Raw genomic sequence first — 20915 nt, 5'->3', positions numbered from 1 at the left:
TTTTGGTGGAGTTTTTTGGATCTTCAATGTAGAGTATCATATCATCAGCAAATAATGATAGTTTAACTTCTTCCTTTCCTATCTTTATTGCTTTAATTTCTTTCTCTTGTCTAATTGCTGTGGCTAATGTTTCCAGAACTATATTGAAGAGAAGTGGTGATAGTGGGCATCCTTGTCTTGTTCCTGATTTTAACATGAAGGTTTTCAGTTTTTGGCCATTCAATATGATGTTGGCTGATGGTTTTTCATAAATAGCCTTTATTAAATTGAGGTATAGACCATCTATTCCAATTTTTTGCAGGGTTTTTATCATGAATGGGTGTTGAATTTTATCAAATGCTTTTTCTGCATCTATTGAGAGGATCATATGGTTTTTGTCCTTGACTTTGTTAATATAATGTATTACATTCACTGACTTTCGTATGTTGTACCACCCTTGCATCTCTGGGATAAATCCGACTTGGTCATGATGGATGATCTTCTTAATAAGAGGAAAGGGTTTTTTAACATTATTTTTATATTTAACTCATCCTTTTGTTATTTGATTCTATTAGAAATTATTTTCATTGTTTAAATCCATAGATAATTCAATTATCTTCATTACTGTTATATATCTGTGTTTCTGACTTCCTGATTGTAGTTTAAAGGTTATTCTAGTGACATTCTAAGGTTACCTACTATACTTGTACTTTTTAAAAATTAGGTTATTACTATATTTCTAATAATTTTTCTTCTATATTTAGATGCTCAGTGTTGATACACACAAACTTATAGTATTTTATTTTCTTTATAAAAAATGTCTTTTTCTGGCAAGCATGAGGTCCAGAGTTTGATCCCCAGTACCAAAAAATAAAACAAAACAAAAAAAAGTCTTTGTCAAAATATAATGTCTTCTTTTTATTGTGTTTAATCATTTTGAACATAAGTTCAACTTTTGATGATATTGATATTTTATTTCAGATCTCTTTATCTTTCCATTTTCTTCTTTTGCTGCCTTTGTTTCATTATATTAACACTATAGTCAAATTTTGTTTCAGCATATTATGAAATCCTTGGCTATTTCATTATTCAAGAAGTATTTATTGAGCATCTACTATACCTACTTCATGCTAGACTATTCTAGGCATATGGTGCCAAAGAAAGTTGCCTGTATTCAAGAAATTATGTGAAAGGAGATAGGCATTAAACAATACACATAATAAATAGATAATTAGCGTGGTATGATAAAATATTAAATGCTAAAGAGAAAATTATAAAGATAGCAAATTTTGTGGGGTTGGAGTAAAAGGGAGTAACTTGAGATTTTAAATAGAGTGCTCACAATATATTGAGTCGAAAAGATATTGTGTGAGTAAAATTAAGGAAGAGAGGGAGCTAGCCTTGTGGACATCTATAGCAGAGCAGTCCAGGCAGAAATAACAATGAAGATAGTTGTGCCTCTTATGTGCAAGAAAAATCAAAGAAACAAATATGGCTGGAGCAGAATAAGGGAAAAGTAATAGACTGAGAACCACCATAGATCCTGACTATTGAGACTTTATTGACAAGCTGACTGAGTGTGTACTGTGGACAGAGTGGGAGGAAATGCCTTGTTGTTTGTGTCCATAGGATAACAGTGGATATATGTATAATTTTCTCTCCATTTCTGCAGATTTCACATTCATAGATTCAACCAATCTAGGACTGAAATTTTTTAAAGAAGAATCATGTCTGTACTGAACAGGTACAGGCATGTTTATTGTCATTATTCCCTAAATAATATATTGTAGCTGCTATTTATATACCATTTACTTTGTATTAGGTATTATTAATCATTGAAAGATGATTTAAAGTATATAGAAGGATCGCATAAGTTTTGTACAAATAATATGCCATTTAATATAATGGATTTGAGCATTCACAGATCTCAATAACTGTGTTGAGTGTTCTGGAACCAATTCCCCTTGATACTCAGGATCAACTGTCCTTAATTTTATTTTGTCTCTAATTTGTTTATTATTTATTCAATTTTATTTGTTATGCTGTATTCTGATTTTCATTGATTTGATCATGCCTGAGGCAGGATATGTCCACTCTGAATTGCTTGAGCTTTCTGCTGTCTAGCCCTAATCCCATCAACATCTATACCTGTTACAGAAGCAACAGGATTTTTAGCTATTCTTTCCTACAAACCTTGGGCACAAAGGAAAGAAGAAAACTATGCACAGACTTGTGCTGCAGTATCAGGCTGGGCAGAAAAGAAGTGCTGCTCTGAAATCAGAGGCTTGAAAACTGCTTACCAAAAGGACCATTTCCAAAGTTGATCCCAGGGTGTAGGGACAATGCAGGGCCCAGGGATAGTAATGCCATTGTGTGAGAGCATGTGTGGAGCCATTAGAATGCCTAGTAAAACCAATGACTAGAAGAGAGAGAGAGACAGCCTGTGTCCTATGTCAGAAATTTAACCACCCCATTAACTGGAAGGGGATTTGACACAGCCCTTAGATAATGTCACTTTTTTCTGGAATAGTATGTGCGTATAGTATTCTCTTTTCCAATTTCCTGCCCCAGCACCCTCTTTTCTCAGAAGAGATAGCAACCCCTCCCTCCCTGAGAGACTTATTCCTAATCCAGACCTGAACACAAATCCTTAGGTTAGGGGAATTTACCTTCTAGGTCACTATATGAAAAATAATTTAGTCTATCTCTGACTTTGGACTTATATCATAATTAATATTTTTTACAAAATTGAGTTTAGGTATATTCTACACATCAGCACAGGCACACTCTCTGCAGGTTGTGTTAAAACGGGCCTAAACCCCAATACTGTCACTCAGGAGAATTCAGCATCCTTACTGCACTTTCAGTGATTTTCTGGACTATTTTCTCCTGCTTCTTCCTGCCTTCACTTTCCCACCACAGCATGGGCACTGCCAGTTCTAGTTTTTCTCCAGTTGTATGTTGAGGCTAAAGAGTTCACCAGTCTTCCCCAGTCTACAGTTTTCAAAACCATGCCCTGTACCTCAAGCATCTATGAAGATAAGGACTTTAATTTCAGGTCACGTCCTATTTGGCCTCAATTCTTTTTTATTTTCAAACATTCTCCCATTTATGGAGGTGAACTGTGCTTGTGATGAAAGAACAGAAAAGGAGTGCATCAGCTTTAGCTGTATTGATTTAGTGGAGTGTGAAGGGGTGATATAAATTGTTTCCTGTGACAGACAGAACAAAAATCAGCAGCTCAACAGCAATATGAATAGTTATACATAAATGTGATGTCACCCTGCATCAAGTTCACAGAACAACAAATACATTTGAGCAGGTCCCCTTGTTTGGGCACCATGACCATCTATAAGAGCTGCAATTAGTAAGTTTGACATCTCTAAGGGAATTATTATCAGGAATAAATTTTTCCACTGTGTAACCATCTGCAAATATTCCAGGCAATATAATAGTCCAGGTAATTGTAGATGGTTTTCAAAATCAGGGGGAAAGAAAATGGCAAAGTGGTGATCAGTAGAAAAAATCTGCTTCTCTGAGACCTGGAATCCAGACACTGGAAAGTAAACCTTTGAAGAAAAAAAGAGAAGCAGGGCCAGGGATTTAGCTCAGTGGTGCTGTTCCCTGCCTTGCAAGCATAAGGTACTGAGTTCGATCACCAGTACAGAGAGAGAGAAAGAGAGAGTGAGAGAGAGAGAGAGAGAGGGAGGGAGGGAGAGGCAGATTGCCATGATTCAGGAAGGAACTGACTGAAAAAAAATGGGAGCTACAGAGAAATTGGAAAGATGGCCCACAGTGCAGAGAAAAGAAGGAAACAATTTGGACTCCCTGGCTTTCATGGTTCACAGCAAGGGAAACTGGGCTCCCCAGAAGCAAGGGTTCCCAGTGTTACTCTCCCACAGCACCTGGGTGAGTGACCACTGCAGATAGGACAGAGAGTGGGTTAGAAAGAGATCCCCAACATAATTCAAACTCAGTCTAAGAAGGATATAGTCCCCACATCCATACTGAGGAGCCAGGCCTGGCTTGAGTTGCCCTCAGAAATACCTGACTGAAGTACCTGCTGGCAGTAAGTACTTGGACACTGGCCCTGCTGCCTACCTCCAGCACGGATCTGACTGCCTTCCGCATCCACCAGTGTGAGCAAGAGCACCTCTTACTGTAGATATTGCCACTGCCTGAGGAAGACAGAGGGGCCTCTGGAATAGGAAGATTCACCACACAAATCCACAGCCATGAGGCTAGGTAGAGCAAATTAAGACTTGCTGGATTCTAAATAATTTTTCTTTTTGCACTCTCATATTCCTAGCCCTTTACATCTTTAATAATATAACCACTCAGCTTTATTAGTCTTTGGATAGTTAGCTCAGTGTTACTACTGTTGAATTCTTTTCTATCATTAGTGGTGATACAGTTATCACATTTAGTAGATATTTGCTACATGTCAATGTTTGGTTTGTCTTAGGGTTTATATTATACTTGTAATTTCTTTTCTAAGATTAAGGATGGTATATTCTTGGTTCTTATGACATGTCAATATCCAGTGTGTCATGGGTGGTATTACTGTTGCTGACTTACTGACACTGCTACAGCATAGTTGTTATTATTAATAGCTTTTCTCTGTATGCTAATACTTAAATTACCTCTGTGCCATTAGAAATAGATAATAGAAACATGAGATGATAAAACAACAAAATGCCTCCCTAAATGCCAATGTCCCTTTTAAAGCCAGTCCATGGAACACTGAGAAGGAATAAGTCAAAATCCATATAAATTATTCAAAAGGACAAAAGAAGAGATTAAAAAACAGATCAATGTGAACCGGAAGTTTGGCTCAATGGTTCAGCCATCTGTCTTGCAAGCGCAAGGTCCTGAGTTCGATCCCTGGTATGACACACACACACACACACACAGATCAATGAGGTGCTTGGTGGGTTGACAGAAAATATAACCAATCAGATAATGGATGTAATAAATGGAGACATTCAGGAGCTTAAAGAAGACACTAATACAAAGCTAACTGAGCTAAACAAAGTGATACAAAAAAAAAATGACCACTTTAGTAAAGGACTAGAGTTCATAAAAAGGTTTCAAACAGAATTCCATGACATAAAAATTATATTGAAAATATGGAAAGCAGAAGTGACCCATGTGAGAACAGAATATCAGAATTAGAGACAGATGTGCTTTCAAAGAGCAGTTACTCGGAAATACCTTAAAAATAAGAGAACATGAAGAATTCAACACCTGCTAGATTATGCAAAGAATACTAATCTAAAATTAGTTGGAACAAATGAGGAAAAAAGACAGAACAAAGGATATGAAAATCCTCTTCATAGAAATAATAGCAGAAAATTTTTCAAATATTGTGAAAAAATTATACATGTAGAAAAATGACACATATAGAACCCCAAATAACTGCAATCAAAAGAGAACCTCTCTGTGTCACAACATAGTCAAAATAGCAGAAGTCCAACACTAAGGGCTAAAATATCTTAAAAGCTGTTAGAGAAAATCAACAAATCACTTGTATTCTTTTTTTTTTTTCCCCAGTACCAGGGATCAAACTCAGGACCTCATGCTTGCCAGGCAGGCATGGTGCCACTGAGCTAAATCCCAGCCCAACAAATTACTTATGAAGACAAATCCATTAGAATTACAGCAGACTTCTCAACACAAACTTTAAAGGACAGGAGAACTTGGGGTGAAGCCATAAAAGATAGCAACTTCTAACCCAGACCTATATATCCTGCAAAACTTTCTTTCAAACTTGATGAAGAAATAAGACATTTCCATGATAAAGAGTACTTCAAGAAATTCATGAGCACCAAACTGGCACTACAAACTAGGATATCCTAGAAAGAGACAGTGAAGCTAACAATGGCAAATAATCAAATAGAATAAATACACCAAGCAAAGTGAGCAGCAAAGCAGAAAAGGAGAGGGTAAGCAACAGAGAAAGAAGCAATGACAGGAATAAGTCAATACCATCCAGTAAAAACTCTCAAAGGGGATGGTCTCAATTCCCAGTCAAAAGACATAGATTGGCAGAATGAACCAAGAAACAAAACCTAACAATATGCAGTATACAACAAACACATTTAATAAAAAAAAATCCACACAGACTAAAAATCAGAGTGAAAAAACTATTTCATGCAATGGGAAGCTGGAAAGAAGCGGGAGTGTCTATCCTAATTTCAAACAAAGTGGATTTCAAGCCAAAATTCATTAGAAGAGGCAAAAAAAAAAAAAGAGAGAGAGAGAGAGAAAGATCATTACATATAGATTAAAGGAATAATTTAGCAGGAAGAGAGAACATTTCTATATGCACCAAATACCGTGCACCCAACTTCATAAAACATACTATTGGACATTAAAAAATCAGATAAATACCAACACAATTATAATGGGAGACTTCAATACTCAACTGTCATAAATAGATCAACTAGACAAAAAAATCAACAAAGAAATGTTGAGTTGGACTAAACCTTCATACCAATGGTCTTAACAGGTATCTACAGTGTTCCATCCAGCAATAGAATACTAATTTTTCTCAGCAACACATAGAACTTTCTTCAAAACAGACTACATGATCCCCTATAAAACACACTAAAATAAATGCAAAAAAATCAAAATTTTACCATGATACTACAACATCATAATGCAATGAAACCAGAAATCAATGACAAAGAAACCACAGTAATGATTCATACACATGGAAATTAAATAACATCTTCTTGGATAATCAGTGGTTCACATAAATAATCAAGTAAGAAATTAGACAGTTCCTAGAATCAAATGTTAATGTCAATAAAACATACTAGAACCTATGAGACTCAGTAAAAGAAATTTTAAAAGGGAAATTTATAGCTGTCAATGTCTAAACAGAAAAACAGACAAGAGCCCAAGTAAATAAACTAATGATGCAGCTTAAAGTCCTAGGAAAATATGAAAAATCCAAATCTAGTACAAGAAAGGAAATTAGAAAGATCAGAACAGAAATTAATGAAATTGAGGCAAAATAAAAGAATCAATGAATCGAAGAATTAGTTCTTTAAAACAGTAAACAAAATAGAAAAACCACCAGCCAATCTTACTTAAATGGAAAGACAAAATGCAGTTAAAAAGGCAAAATCACAACAGACTTCTGCAGAAATCTAAGAGATTATTAATATCTACATTTAGAACCTGTACTCTAATAAAATGGAGAATTCAGGAGAAATGGATAGATATAAAAACCCTGAATAATCCAATATCAGTCAATGAAATTGAAGAAGTAATTAAAAAGCTAGCAACTAAGAAAAACCCATGTCCTGACAGATTCATTACAAATTCTACTAGAACTTTAAAGAAGATCTAACATCAATATTCCCCAACAATACTTTCAAAGTGAAGGGGTACTTCCAAAGTCATTTTTGGGAGCTAGCATTACCCTGATTGCAAAACCGGAAATGGGCCCAACCAAAAAAAAAAAGCAATCTCTTCAATGAACAATGATGCAAAAATCCTCAACAAGATTCTGCCAAACAGGATACAACAAATCACCAACAAAACAAAACAAAGAAACATGAGGACCAAGTTGGATTCAATTCAGGGATATAATATATCACATAAACAAAAGTGAGGTCAAGCCTGGGATTTAGATCAGTGGTTCTGCCACCTGCCTCAAGTGCAAGGACCCAAGTTCAGTCCCCAGTACCAAAAACAAAACAAACAAAAGCAAGGTCAAAAATCACATAATCATCTGAATTGATGCAGAAAAGTCTCTGACAAAATCCAACATCTATTCATGATAAAGACCTTGAAGAGAATAGGTAAAGAAGGACCTTATCTCAATCTGATAACAACCATTTATGACAAACCAATAGTCAACATCATACTGAATGAGAAGAAGCTAGCTGAGTATGATAGCACACACCTATTATCCCAGCATTTGGGAGGCTGAGGCAGGAGGATTGCCATGAGTTTAAAGTCAGCCTGGGCTATACAGTGAGTTCAAGGCCAGCCTGAAGTACTTAGCAAGACCTTGTGTGGAAAACAGGAAAAAAAAAAAAAAACAGGATAAGGTAAATCTTTCCTTGCAAAGTCAGGAATAAGATGTCTGTTCTCACCACTACTGTATGATATGTTTCTCAAAAAAAATGATTAGGAGGTAGAAAAGTTTTCTACAGTGCTTATGGTGGTTATTTCTAGGAAGCAGAATTATTAGTCATTGCTTTTTGCTTTTGTTAATATTTTGTAAAGTTTCATCACTATGTATAGACTTTCATATTTTAAAATAACAATAATAAAACAAAAGAAACATGATATGTTTCTCAAACCATTAGCCAGAGCCATCAGGCAAGAGAAAAAGAATAAAAGGGATGTGTATAGGAAAGGAAGAAGTCAAGTTATCATTTTTTGCAGATAATATGATCTTCTACTTACAAGGATTACAAAATTCTACCAAAGAGCCCTAGAATTAATAACCAAAGTCAGTAGTGTAGCTGTATACAAAGTCAACAAACAAAATCAATAGTGTTGCTGTACACCAATAATGAACTCACCAAGAAAGAAATTATGAAACAATACTTTCATAAGAACATCAAGAAAAATTAAATGCCTAGGAATTAATCTAATGAAGGAAGTAAAAGTCCTCTACAACACAAACTACAATATTCTGAAAGGGAAGGTCAAACAGGATACCTGCAAATGGGTGATATCCCTGTTCCTGGATAGGCAGAACCTATATGGTCAATATGGCCATACTTCCAAAACATATATAGATTTAACACAATCCCAATCAAAATCCCAATAGCATTCCTCAGCAAACTAGAGAAAACCATCCTAAAATTCACACAGAACCAGAAGAGATGTGCAACAGTAAAAGCAATGCTGGGTTACAAGAGCAAGGCGGGAGGAATCACAACTCTGGACTTCAAGCTATGTACAAAGCTACAATGATACAAACAGGATAATATTGGTGGGGGAGACATGGATCAATGGAACAGAACAGCAGAAGGAAAAACAACTCCAAGAAGACTGAATCTAGACTCATCATCTTTTGCTACGTATTAAACTAAAGTCAAAATGGATCAAAGATCTAAAGTGTTAAAACAGAAACTCTTAATCTGCTGAAAGATAAAGTAGGTAAAGCTCTTGGAGACATAGGTGTAGGCAATAACAGATAGCATAAAAATTGCATAAAAATAATACTGAGAATCAACATATGGCATCATATTAAATTTTAAAACTTCTGCCAGCAAAGAAAACAATCAACAGAATGAAGAGACAACCTACAGAATAGGGAAAACTTTTTGCCCACTATTCCTTGTAGAGGATGAATATCTAGAATATATAAAGAACTCAAGAAAATTAGAAAATCCTCAAAATAAAAATCCTCTAAATAAAAAAAAATCCAATAAAAAACAAACAAGTGAAATGAACAGACCCTTTTCAGAAGAAATACAAATGGCCAAAAAAATACTTGAAAAAATTAGTGGGGCATGGTTGGTATACACCTGTAATTCCAGCACTTTGGCAAAGCTATGGGAGGAAAAAAGAACACTTCTACATTGCTGGTTGGAATGCAAACTTGTACAACCACTATGGAAATCATTATGGAGATTCCTCAAAAAACTAAAAAAAAAAAAAAGAAAGAAATTCCATTCAACCCAGCTATTCCACTCACAGATACCTTCGTGAAATACCCACCATATTACAGTGTTACATGTACACCTACATTATTTATAGCAGCACAATTCACAATAGATAAATCTTGGAAGTGTCCTGTATATCCATCTACTGATGAATGGATAAAGAAAATGTGGCATTTGTACACATCCTTCCATAAAGAAGGATAAACTTGAGTCATTTGTAGGAAAATGGGTACACCTTGAGACCATCACATTCAATGAAATAATCAGACACACAAGCTTAAAATCACATGGTTTCATTCATATATATATATATATAAGAAACCCCAAATAGAAATAAAGAGCAAAATAAAATATAATAGGAAAAAAAGAGATGGATGGAGGGAAGAGGAGAGGGGAAAAATGCAGCCAGGAGGGAAGGGAGGGAAAGAGGATGTAAAAAGAATGAAGATATGTTATGTACATGTACCAGCTCTCCACAAGGAATGCTATCATTACATACTACAAATGTGTACTAAAACAAAAATATTTAACAATCATTACAGCACAGGTCTCAACCAATCAGAACAGAGGTCTAAGGTAGAGAATGGTGGCCCATGGTGATCACTGGGTGCATCCTGCCTATGATCCAACTCTGCTAATTCACACCATTTTCTATCCAAATCCTCTTTTCTCTTTCCCTTACCAAACTGTATTTTTTTTCATTGGTGGGTTTATGTAATAAAATCATTATTGAGTTTCTCCATGTGTTGGGAAAAACAAAGTTTTCTCCTAAGTACAGAAGTGAGTCAGCCCTCAAGTGCAGTAGGAGGTTGTGACCCTCTGGTGGCCCCACAGCTACCATGGAGTCCTATAAAGCACTGTGGCATGGCCATCATGGCCAGGGCTGGTTCCTTCGCTGCTTTAACACTGTGACGTTTTAGTGCTCCTTTTACTAGAAACCTATACTTCTTGATCATTAGGAACTTTGCTGGTCAGAATATCATTTGACTTTACAATTTATGCCTGGAAACTGTTTACAGGAAAAGAAACTGAGATCTAGGCAAGTGATAAGCTACCAAGCTCATTGTCTCTACCCATTTTTACCCTTTTCCTTTCCTTTTCTAGCCTCAAAAGTGGTCTTAGAGCTTCATACTTCCTGCTAGTCCTAAGACCAACTTGGAAAAGTAAGAAAACTATCAACGTTTTAGAGTTCTAAGCATATTTAACTTGTTTCAAGGTATATCAGAAAGATCTACCATGGGTAGACCTGACAGTCTTTGGCCCAAAGTGAACTTCCACCTAATCTTTGTTCTCTATCTGTAATGGTGTTGGTATTGGCCTCAGATTGCCTTGTGGCAGCACTTTCAGCCTTTCTCAGCTCAGATCCCATGTACTTGTATGGTCTGTTACCCTAATCAAGGCCTTACCTATTTAATCTCCTCAAGGTGCCTTTTGCTTACAGAAGACAGACTAATCCTGCTGGTGGTATGAAGATCCCGGCAGCAGAGCTCACTTGGCACAATTGGCCTGACTGCACACCAAGGGCAACTTCCTTTCCCACTACTGTGGGTATGTGCATTGAAAGATCCTAATTTCTATTTCTCACTCTTCCTATCGTATCAGTGGGATCCTCAAGTTTCCTGATGAGGAGCCACTTTTTTTCTATAGAATCTCATGTGATAATTTGCAGGGAAGAACAAAGGTGCCTAACAAGACATGCCATTTAAGCAGAGTGCGGGTGGCACACAGATTCCATGGAGTGTGGTGGTTTGATGGCTAAGGGTTTAGAGGTGGGGGGAGGTAGTAGTAACCAGTAGCGTTTGGCTTTATGGTGAATGGCAGCTTGGGTCTGATCTGTTCTTGAACCCTGGCCATGAGGTTCCTGGTTTCTTTCTTCTGGAGGTGATGCCAGTTTGAGATAAATTGAGGGTAGATCAGGAACTACAGGTTCCAAGGAGATGGTGTGAGCAGGTTCCTCTACTGACAGAAAAGAGGAGGAGACGTCCCTAACATAAGTGCTGTCTTTTCTGCCAAAATCCCGTGTCCACGTGGTCCTGAAGAAGAACCCCATACACCTGTGCAGTGACCACAGCTGCTGGGAGTTATGGGCTGGTGGACAGCACATGAACAGTGCTGGTCCAAGTTCAGCCTAATCACTAAGAAGGATTGGTTACCCTGAGGAGGCATTTTAGTTGAGTGTGGGGCTGTGGGCACACTGCGTCAGGACCTGTCAGAGCTGTACTTCCAGTCCACCTCCTGGGAAGACAGAGAAAGTGGGTGAAAGGGATGGTACTATCTCAGGACGACACTAACTGGAAGAACCAGCCTGGCCACCATGGATGATGGCTGTCACTGATACTGACAAAGACTCAAATTAAAACATCACAAAGAGAAAACTTGGAGATCTGAGGTCTCTACCACCCAAATAACTCTGCTCCCAGCCCTTAACCCTCCATGAATATACATTGGCTGAGCTGAGTGGATTTGAATATAAAATACAAACCTTTTCTCAAACATTCTCACATCCCAGGAGGGATGAGTTCCTGCCTCACACCTGTCCTTTGGTCCTTTAATTACAGGAAAGTCAACATTTCCAATTTAGGATTAGTTAAGTGATATAGTAGTGAGGGATTCCAGAAGTCAGTGACAATAACACCTCACATTGTCATAATGAGCAAAAGATAGTACCACGGAAAGTATTCATTATTTGGTGATAATCTAAATTCTAGACTATAACCGCAGCCTTCACACAGACCCTGGGAGGAGATTGCTGCCCCTAGATCCAGAATTACCAGAAATGCACATGATCAAGTCCTCCCTCCCCACTGCTTAACACACCCACTGTTCCTCCTCACTGTGGCTTGAAGGCCACCCGAAAGCCCAATTTTGTTTACTCCAGGACCTTGGACTAATGCCAAGTATCCATGAGGAATTCAGCTCTGAGAATGGCCTCAAAGAAAGATCACTCCATCTAAGTTCATTGTTTAAATTACAGGAGTGTCTTCACCTTCTCATGATTTCAGACAAGTCAAATGAGCTTCCCTTCAGGGAGTCTGTTGCTTAGAATCTGACCAAGAGGCCATCCTCCAGCTAATGGTGAGTGGTTTTCATCATATTCTCTCCTAGATTCTTTGATTTAGGAAGACTTGGGGGGGGGCATCCCTGATTTGAAGGATCTGCCCTTTGTTGGATGGAAGTAAAAGTTCCCTGGAAAGAAAACACTTCCTCACCTAGAAAGTTGGCTACTCCTGTACTTCTCACATCCAAGTAGGCTGGCAATACAATTCCTCTCTTGCCTTTTGTGCTTTCTACTACATTTTCTACTAAGACATTTTTTGTGTGTTTATGTCCTTAAGTCACTTTATGCCACTAATTAGGAATTTTCAACTTTCTTGGCAAAATGAATTTGGGCCTTGAGGTCTGAGCAGAGTCCTCTGTTGGATACCATAAAACCCAGCAAGTAGGTAGAATGCTGGTGTGAGGGATGGCAATATATTCTTTTCCACTGAGGATTAAATATTCAAAAATAGAGTTTAAAGGGATTTGAGTTAAACATTTAAAGTTTAAGTTTCAGGTAGGAATTTTTTTAAAGGTCCCCTGAGCTACCAATTCCACCTTAAAGAAATTTAAGTAGACCTTTGTCTGAGGAAGAGCTGGTGAAAAGTTTTTCCCACATTGTGGGTTGTCTCTTCACACCATTTGTGGTTTCTCTTACTGTGCAGAAGCTTTTTAATAAGAAATCCCACTTGTTGATTGTTCTAGGTCATGAGCAACTGAGGTTGTGTTCATAAAATCATTTCCTATACCAATGTCTTCAAGAGTTCTACCTAACCTCTCTTCCAGCCGGTTTAGTGTTTCTGTTTTAATATTTAGATTTTTAATCCATTTTTATTTTAGTTTAGTGCATGGTGAGAGATATAGGTATAGTATTAATCTTTGGCAAGTTGAAACCCAGTTTTTCCAGCACCATTTAGAAGCTATCTTTCCTCCAGTGAGGGTGTTTGGCTCCTTTGTCAAACATGAGGTGGCTGGGTGTTTCTGGAGTTGTTTCTGCATCTTCTAATCTGTCCCACTGGTCCTCAGGTCTGATATACAAAGAGCTTCAAAAAAATTGGACCTTCCAAATTTAAAGACCCAATCCAAAGTTGGGCATCTGAAATGAACAGACATTTCTCAGACAAAGTAGAAATATCAAATCAACATATGAAAAAATGTTCAACATCACTGGTCATTTGAGAGATGCAAACTAAAACAACACTGAGATTCCACCTCACCCCAGAAAGAATGGCTGCCATCAAGAAATTAACCAGTAACAAATGCTGGCAGGGCTGTGGAGAAAGAGGAACCCTGCTCCACTGTGATGTAGAGTGGTGCAACCACTGTGGAAATCAGTATGGAGATACCTGAAAGAACTAGGATTGGAGGTCCCATTTGACCCAGCTATTGTCCTGCTAGGTATCTTCCCCAAAGAATTAAAGAATCATACCAAGGTGACATATGTGCACCCATGTTTATAGCAGGACAATTCGTGATAGCTAAAACTTTGAAGCAGCCCAATTGCCCATCAACAGGAGACTGGATAAAGAAAATGTGGGGTTTTTTTAAATGGAGTACTACTCAGGCATAAATAATGAGAAACTAGAGATATTTATAGCTAGATGGATGCACATTGAGGTGATATTCTTAAGTGAAATGTGTAAATACTGAAGTTTCTCTACTGTGAGAAACAAAGTGTAGATAAGGACTAAAAGGTATAATAATGTGAAATTGGAAGAAAAGGTGCAAAGGGGAAGGGGAAGTGGGAGGGGTAAGGAAAAGAAGGATGGTAATGGTATTAAAATAAGAAAAAGAAAAAATGGAAACAAAATCTTTGTAATTAGGGATGGATGGAGGGGTTGAAGGGAGAGCAGGGGAATGGGAAAAAATAATAACCAAGATGGGTTACATAAAGGTGCAGATTTCCAATGATGAATGTCATTACATTGTGTACATTAAATGTACCAATAAAATTAATTAATTAGAAAAGGCATCGTTAAGTAACAAAATGGGAAAAAAATAAATTTAAATTCATTTCAGTTCTATAAATGTCACCATCACCCACATAGCACAGATCTTTTCCAAATTCTTTCCCAGGCGCCAGTCAGCACTGACACAGGCAACTTCTTTTTGACAACTCGGACTCTTTAAATCGGAAGTAAAAGCTAACTTCCTGTTTCTTGTGACTGCGTCTGTTAATATTTCTCCTTTGTGGCAATCTCCATATTGTGCCCTATTTGTCTGTAATTCTGCTTCCTCACTGACTATAAGTCCTTAGAGTCAGAGATTCTTTTCATCTTTTACACTAACATAGTAAAGGTGCTTAATAAAGTTGTTCTATAAATGAGTGAATGAGTGACTAATTAATGGATACATTATCATACATTGCTATAAAAATTAAATGCCATAGAGTTAGTTCCTTTCCCATAGTGTACAGGCCCTAATTCTTGGGAAAAGAAAGGTATGACTCAAAATTTAACTAAACAATATATATTTCCCTCATCTTGTCTTATCTTCTTCTTTAATACTTTTAACTAAAATTTACCAAAGGCCACCTATGTTCCTTCAAGAAAATTAACTAAGCCCTGAGGTTATAGGAAGTGCCACATTTTTTATCTTGTAGTCTAGAGGAGAGACTCCTTTAAAAATTACAAGAAGTAAAATAACTGATGAAGTAGAAGATATAGACAAAATAGGCACTAATATCTGCTTGGAGAACTCAAGAAAGATACCAAAAAAGGAAGTGTATCTGAGCTGAGCCTTGAGATGGACTACAAGTTTCCCAGCCTGACAGAGGAGTAATACATACACCCAACAGCCTGGGGTGCATGCTTGAGTCTGCTGTAACCAACCAGACATATTGGGCAAGTTACTTCACCTCTCAAAGGCTAAGTTTCTTCTGATGTTAATACAGTCTATGGGATTTCTGCCAACATTCAGGAAGATCGCAGGGAAAAGGCATCCCATCAAAACTGGCAATTGCACATAAACAGGATTAGAATGGTGGTACATGGGTAAGATCCTAGAAGTGAGAGAGTCTGATTGTTGTGGGACCCACATCAATCAGGCTTTTGGGGGGTACCCAAGAAGGAACATCAATGAATAGTGGCCCTTTTCCCCACCTGGGTTCAGAAAATTTGAGAAAAAAATTTAAAAGTTCATTATGGAGGCCAAAATCTCACCTTTGAAGTGGCAATAGCTAAACTGTTGAATAAGCATGGAACAAGGAAAACACAACTGGAAAACACAACTGAACAGATTGAGGCATGCTAGCCTCCCAAACAGGAAAGATTTAGAACATGGAGCGAGGAAACCCCTGACTTACACCAGAAAAAGGGAAAGCAAAAGTGAGCTTTCCTAGTCGGCCTTTCCCAGTTAATCAGTCAAGGAATCTCAGGGGTAAGGTAAGTAAAGGACAGAGCATCTTCGGTGTGGGTGTGGAAACCAGTTGCCCACGGGAATGGACCTGAGCAGTGCTGCCTTCCAACACAGACATACTAGGACATGGGGGACTGGTTAGTGGCCATCATCCTGTGCCACGAAAGGATTACGAGACACAGTAGAGGCTGGATTGACAGGCAGGAGCCAGATCATAAAGAGCCACACATGGCAGGCAAGGTAAAAGACTGAAGGTGAATGGCTACTGAGAGGGAAGGAAGATGGTCTGTTCAGGGCTATCAATCATGAGATGGCCATGAAAACTGACAAGTGTGGCTAGCATTGCAGAACACACATATACGATGACAGAGAGCCCTGTGCTCATAGGATGTGAGAGGAGGCTAGTGATAGGGCTTTGCCCTCAGGAAGCTGAGAACACTGGCACAGAAGTGAGATCTGGCAAGGGATAATCTCAGCACTCTCCGTGAGTCCAGGAACCACACAGCATAGCCAATTCAGAGGAGAAGATCAAGTTTGAATAGGGAATGAAAGAACCAAATGGATAAGAGGATACAATAGAGAGTTGCAGTTTCAGATTTCTTTTTGAGATGGAGATTTTGGGTGATAACAAAAGCAAAAGGGTGATCCCAAGAATGGGTAGCTCAAGAGGAATGGAGGTAAATATCATTCTCATCATAATTGAGGAGATCAAGGATTCTAGAGGGGGTCCTGTGCAAAGATGTGGCTGAAGTCAAAGTTAACAGAGAAAGGGGTATTACATCTTTGACAAACGGGATGGAGTCAATTAAATAGCCATGTCTGAAGGAACCAAAACACAAAGATGTAACAACTTTCACAACTGCAACACCATTACCATAAAAAATAATTCATTGAGAATAACTTACCTGGTTTATGTAAAGATGGAGATTATATAGAATCAAGATATTTGCAATCATCACAAGATAGAGGCCCTTTGACAATTACAGATATCCCTACTAAAGAACGATGTGCTGGTCACAAATTTGCATAGTAAACCTTCACAAAACTTATGTCATCTTCAATAATTGGTATAATTCTAATTTCCCTGAAATGCTTCCTCCCCCTTCAAAAGCACACCAACCAGACAAGCATCTTCTCCTATGCTGGAGATCCACAGCCTCCTATAGAGGTGCATCTGCAAACCAGGCAGCACAGAGGCTGTGAGTTTAGGAGAAAAATGGAATCTGTTGTAGCCACAGAAACAGATGGCACCAATCATAGCAGCTGATATTTGTGATTACTACTATTATTTCCCATAATTGCGTTTCTGAGATCTGCTCATTTGCATCATGCTAAGCACTTACAATTAGCCAATGAAAGATTTGGAGCTGAGCTAGCTTTAAAAACTTGAGGCCTATATGATGCAATGTACATAGAGCAAGTCCATCTCATGAAGCTGAATACCTTCAGAATTATATAGCTGAGGTTTTTTCAAGAGATGTCATTTTAAATCAGATGAAATGTATTCATTTCTGTCATGGCATTCAGTCATTTTGGACAATTCTACAAATATGCTGTGGGTTTTTTAAAGCGGGGGCAGGGGCAAAGCAATTCTCTGAAATCACAGGCTTGGTTCGTGCCAGGAGGAATCCTTGAGAATGCCGACAATCATTGTGAGCATCTAGAAGTAAACAGCTTTGAAAACAGACTTTCTTCCCCCTTTTATTTTCCTTGTCAAGATACATAAGAGAATTCAAGTGAGCTGGTGGTTAACTAAGACAGGCTCAACCTTGAGTTCAGAGAGCTTTCTAATGCTTCCCACCTGTCTCTCCAAAGAACAAAGTTTCCAGGATATAGTGACAGCAAAAAAGTTTGCTGGCAAAGAGAAAGACCGTAGTGTAGCAGAAATGGCATATCAGGGAAGGTCAGCCCAACTCTGAAAACACTGTTACTCTTAACAAACAACCCCCGGTCCATTTATGCTCTCTCTTACTTCCTCCCTGCCCACCCCCACCCCTTGTGCTGAGAAAAGCAGCCAACAGTGATGTGACAACCTGAAGCGGTCAGCCCCGGAGGCTCTTTCTAATCTCGTCCCATTTCGGCACTCAGTGGATCCTCTTCACCCCAGCAGAATGAACATCTCATTGTCTCACATTCCTGTCCTCTCCTACTATGAGTGTATCCTCCCCAGCACACACAGCCTGTGGGCACTCTTGCCTCTACCTACACGGCTGCCCCTCTGTAAAAGTTTGTCCTCTCTACCCGGTGTGTGTCCACATCCCTCAAGATCCAAATTCATGTTTCCAATCATGTGCTTCCCACTTAACCTTCTCACATACTGTCAAACTGGGGACAGAAAACAACTTGATCTTGTGCTTAATGTCATCTGCTAGTGCACCACACTTATAGCTGGAAGATTCCAAAGTGACCTCTGAGCTCCAGGCACTGTGTTAGCAATGACAATGAGAATGGTATCTAGGGGGAATGAAGCAATGATTGTTCAGTTTTTGCCAACCCCAGTCTAATCATTCATCATGGCAGTGAGTTAGAGCAGAACTTATTATCTGATATTACCAAGCTTGTGTAGTTATATGGTCTTGGGTCAGCTTTGTAAGATTTTCAAATTTTAAAAGAAAGACTGCTGCAGTTATACATACAAATGGCCATAAAAGAGGTCAGAGAAAGTTAGTTACAATTGGTCGCCCACCACCATCATGGTACTGAGAAGTGAACCCAGTACTACAGCCCCAGTCTTTTTTTATTTTTTATTTTGAGACAAGGTATTACAAATTTTCCCAGACTTGCCTTCTCCTGCCTCAGCCTTCTAAATAGCTGAAATTATATACATGTGCCAACCACACCCAGCCACAACTGGTCATTCTTGAGGGATCCTTTAAGCTGACCTTCCTTCTTGGTGTTGATCTGACAAGCTCCCAAAAAACAATTTCAAGAATATCCCCAGGAGTGATAAATTTCCTAGTGTATCTCATGCACAAAGGCATATGTAATTGTACGTCATATATAAACCAGATTACTCATTAATTTGCAATTGAACACATTCCTTCCTTCATAGACATTCCCCAGCTTCCACGAGGCACTTCCTTCTGAATAATGGACCGGAAGAGGCTGAAGTACTGTCTAGAACCTTATCCAGTGAGCACCCAGTCAGAACCTTCCCCCCTTTCTTCCCTGTGGTTAAAAAGAGCCCTCGTTAAAAACTGCTCAGGCCCAGCCACTTGCTGGTTGAGCCATCCTCAGCCAAGTTCTCTGCTTTTCTAGCCCTGTGTTTCCCCAGCTGTAGCAAATGGTACTGGCACCTAACCTATAGACTTGCTACATAATTGCCTAGAATAGCAAGTGACACCTGGTAAGTACTTCCTTTTAGTTTTTATGACTTTTATTTTCATCATTCCTCTGATAATTTAAAAATATTTCCATGATAATGTAACCGTCCTAATGGAATGGATCTCATGTTAATGTTTCTCTTAACCTTTGAAGATCATTCTAAATCCAGGAGCACCAAAAAACTTCTGCCTTAGGATGGCTCACCTGTTAAACAGCCTAGAGTCCCTGACCTCAGTTCTACTCCAAGTTTAACCCACTCTCTTGTTTTCCTTTCTCCTTTCTTCCCTTCCTCCCTTTCTCCCTCTCTCTTGTGTTAGTGACCACAGCAAGTGGAACCCCAACGTCTCGCGTCCTTCTGCGAAGTTCTACACACGGTTCCTTGCTGCACAACGATTTGCGCGGCATCTGCCACGCCCAAGCCGGACTCCTCCTCCCTAATAGGATCCGGTACCTTCCGTCAGGTCAGGAGTGATTGACAGCCTGAGGGGGGCGGGGCGGCTGGGGCGGGGCCTTCCGGAGGATTTGGAGGGCTGGCGCCTCGCCCGCCCTCCCTCCCCAGTCCCTGGGGACCCCCGCTAGGTTGCGAAAAGAAGAAGCCTTTGTTTTGGTGGGCTGATCCGTTTTCCTGAAAGACCAGCGTGTAAAGGTTTTTTTCACCTTTTTTTGTTTTGTTATGCTTTGATTGGTTCTTTTGCTTTCAATAATAAAGAAGGTAGCTACACCTACCTTAGTTTCTGTTGGATAAAATGTGCATAGTTAAATTCCCAACGCTCCTCTAAACTCCCGAGTTCCCAGGTGCCGGAAGGTTGCACGGGCCAGTCGGGCGGACGCGGGGAGGGAGCCAGCTCTCTCGCAGGTGGAGGAGCCAGGGCCTGCTCCGTGCCTCACCTGTCCCGGGAACAATCTCCTCCCCTTCTTCCCCCACCTCCCCCTTGTTTTACCAGCTATTGAATGACTGGTTGCTGCCACTCTGGAGGCCCAGGGAAGGGGATCTAGATTTCCTTTCCTTGTCCTTTTTCTACCCGCCCCACCCAGCCCAAATGCCAACTGCCCGAGCCCCTGACCCCCATCTCTGAACAGTACAGGATTTAGAACGCATGGACCAAAAACATTCCCACGGTCAGGAGGAAGTGTGTGTGTGTGTGTGTGTGTGTGTGTCCGTCCGTCCGTCCGTCCGTCCGTCCGAGGTGGGGAGTGTTCAGCATTTATCGCCTTCGAGGGGAAGGAAACCTCTCCGGACACGCAGACAGTCCACGGCGGGGCGGAAACCTCCCCAGTATCCTCCGGGAGCACGTTCCAGACAGTGAATAAAGTGTCCAGGGATGCTGGATGCCGGTCACAGAAATGACAGCGATTCAGTAGGATGAAACGAGTTGTTTACAGCCCTCGCAGGATTCCACAGAGCTTAACAGTCAGCCAGGCTGCTCCCAGCAGGCTCCGGTCCAGGCTGAGTGGAGGCGTGAGCCTCCCTGTCCTTCTGGTAAAACTGAAGCACCAGTGACAAGCCCAGGGTCACACACCAAGCTTGGGACCAAAATAACTCTGACTCCTCCTTCTTGGCCCTCACAGCAGACAACATTG

The sequence above is a fragment of the Fukomys damarensis genome, unplaced genomic scaffold, assembly GCF_012274545.1.
Source record: "Fukomys damarensis isolate Sample0158 unplaced genomic scaffold, DMR_v1.0_HiC HiC_scaffold_35, whole genome shotgun sequence".
Taxonomy (NCBI): Eukaryota; Metazoa; Chordata; class Mammalia; order Rodentia; family Bathyergidae; genus Fukomys; species Fukomys damarensis.
Note: the sequence above shows the minus strand (reverse complement) of the source record.